At 63.4% G+C, this 2,542-nt stretch overlaps 1 non-coding gene across 1 annotated transcript; it reads right to left on the bottom strand.

Annotated features, from left to right (window-relative positions):
- Nucleotides 1-1,351: 1,351 nt before the first annotated feature.
- TRNAR-UCG lies at nucleotides 1,352-1,424 on the bottom strand. The gene has a single exon. It is a non-coding gene; the product is annotated as a tRNA-Arg (tRNA).
- Nucleotides 1,425-2,542: the final 1,118 nt, after the last annotated feature.

Below are 2,542 nucleotides of genomic sequence, written 5' to 3'. Positions count from 1 at the left end.
CCCAGAGGGGGGGCAAAGGGGGCAATTTGCCCTGGACCCCGGGCTCCGCAGGGGCCCCCAAGAGAACAGCGGAGGCTCCTGCCTCCGCCCCTCTCCTGGAGCCTCAGCGCATCAAGCGCCGTGTCTCCGCCGGGGCCCCTGAGCCCCGCCCTGCTCAGAGCCGCGTGGGGAGGGGGCGGGGCTGGGAGCTCCGGGCTGAGCTCAGCTCCCTCCGCTCGGCGTGGAGCTCGCAGCCCTGCCCCCTCACCACGTGGCTCTAAGCGGGACGGAGCTCAGGCCCCGCCGGAGGCACGCTGCGGCTGTTCTGGCGAGGCGCTGAGACTCTGGGCGAGGAGGGAGCCGTGGGTAAGAGGCTGGGGCTGGGGCTGGGGCCAGGGCGGGTGGGGAAGTGGGACCCGCCACCGAAGCGCAGCCCGGTCTTCGGCGGTGGGGGGCCCTTCCGTTCCGGGACCCGCCGCCGAAGTGCCCCGAAGACCTGCGGGGGGGACCCCCCCGCGGCACTTCGGCAGCGGGTCCCGCTTCGGCGGTAATTCGGTGGTGGGGGGCTCCCGCCGCGGGTCTTCGGGGCACTTCGGCAGCGGGTCCCGGAACAGAAGGGCCTCCCGCCACCGAAGACCCCGGGCCCCCGGAATCCTCTGGGCTGCCCTGTAGTCTAACGTCTAAAGCGCCCATATTTAGTGGTTACAATGTGTAATTTAATACATCAAATCTCCCTATGATCAGAGAGACAGCGAGACTGACAAACAGCACACTGTATGCATGTCTCATTGTGGCACCTAACATATGAAGGGAAGGCTTAAAAGCCACAGAGCAACTGAGGGCAAGACCATGCCTATGTGTGGCCTTCAGACAGGCACAAAAACACCCAGCCAGGCTGCTCCCTGCCAGGCCAAACACCCACTGAAGGTCACCAGCATGCAGGGCGGCTGCTGATGCTCTGTGGCCAACATCACAAGATGGTAGGAAAGCAGGGCCAGCCCCATGGTGGCGCCTCTGACTGGCCCCACTCAAGGTGCTCACTTTGGCAGTGGGGCAGGAGATTTTACCCCAAGAGGCTTTTCCCCAACTGGCAAGAAGCAGAGAAACATCCAGGCTCCATGTAGCAACCCCCCTCACGCACAAGGACAGAGGGAAACTGCTCCACACGCTAGCCTGGGCAGCTGCCCATTTTCTTTGGCAAGTCAGGAATGGCAAAGGCGAGACTGGAAGCGCCTGGGGCTCATGCCCCAGCCTTTGTGACGCCCACCCCCAACTCCTTCCCGGGGCTCTAGCTGAAGCCAGAGCAGCCAAGAATAGTTTCCAGCCCTGAAGGGAGCAGGACTTTCAGCTCAAAGGTAAAGCTGCACAAGTACAACCACGAAGGGACTCGAACCCTCAATCGCCTGATCCGAAGTCAGACGCCTTATCCATTAGGCCACGTGGTCACACAGAAAAAGGCCCTCCAGGCACTTCTTTGGAAAAGGCCGACACTGACGCATCCGACGAAGTGGGGATTCACCCACGAAAGCTCATGCTCCAATACGTCTGTTAGTCTATAAGATGCCACACGACTCTGCTGCTTTTGCAGAGACTGTGTTTCTCAGGTCAGCTACTGAGGGGGGCCGAGACTCTCTGGGCACAAGAAGTGGAGTTCCCAGTGAGATGTGAGACTTAATTCTTTGGAGCCAGGTGCAGGGCTTTGGCAGGGAGGCTCAGGCATGGGGGATTGGGGTGCAGCGGACGGACCGGCTGTCTAGGTGCAGAGATTTAGTCTCACTGAGGAGGAGGAGGAGGAGGAATCCTGCTGACAGGCAGTGGCCAGGGCCGGTGCAACCACTAGGCGAACTAGTCGGCCGCCCAGTGTGCCAAGTGGTTGGGGGCACCAAAAAGCACACTCAGGGGGGGCAGTGGAGTGGAGGTGAGCTAGGACAGGGGGCTGGGGGGTGTGCGGGGGGAGGGCTGCCCGCAGCAAGTAACGGGGGGCAGGGGGTGTGTGTGCACGTGAACTGCTCCCTGTCCCAGCTCACCTCTGCTCCGTCTTCTCCCCTGAGCACGCCACCCCTGCTCTGATTCTCCTCCCCTCCCAGGCTTGCCGCACTAAACAGCTGATTGGCACCACAAGCCTGGGAGGCAGGAGAAGTGGAGCGGCGCCGGCGTGCTCAGGGGAGAAGGCGGAGCGGAGGTGAGCTGGGGTGGGGAGCTGCTGCAGGGGGGGCTGCCCGGCTCTTCCCCATGGCCCCCGCCCCTGCACTCACTGCATGGTAAGTGGAGTGACCCAGCCCCAGCCTGGTCCACTCCCCTGGCTCCCAGCCACGCCGCCGGCGAGTGCTGTGGGGCAGTTCCCCCCACCCAAGTTTGGGAGCCAGGGGAGCAGAGCAGGCTGGGGCCCCAGGCCTCCATGGGGGGAAGCAGAAGGGTGCTTGCCCCAGGCCATCGTGGGACATGGGGGGCTGGCTACATCCTGCAGGAAGTGGAGTGACCCGGCCCCAGCCTGCTCTGCTCCCCTGGCTCCCAGGCTTGTGTTGGTGTTGGCTGGATTTGTGCGGGTGTTTGTGTATATTAG

The sequence above is a fragment of the Mauremys mutica genome, unplaced genomic scaffold (assembly GCF_020497125.1).
Source record: "Mauremys mutica isolate MM-2020 ecotype Southern unplaced genomic scaffold, ASM2049712v1 Super-Scaffold_100166, whole genome shotgun sequence".
Classification (NCBI taxonomy): domain Eukaryota; kingdom Metazoa; phylum Chordata; order Testudines; family Geoemydidae; genus Mauremys; species Mauremys mutica.
The sequence above is the reverse complement of the archived record's forward strand: the minus strand, read 5'-3'. Positions and strand labels throughout refer to the sequence as shown.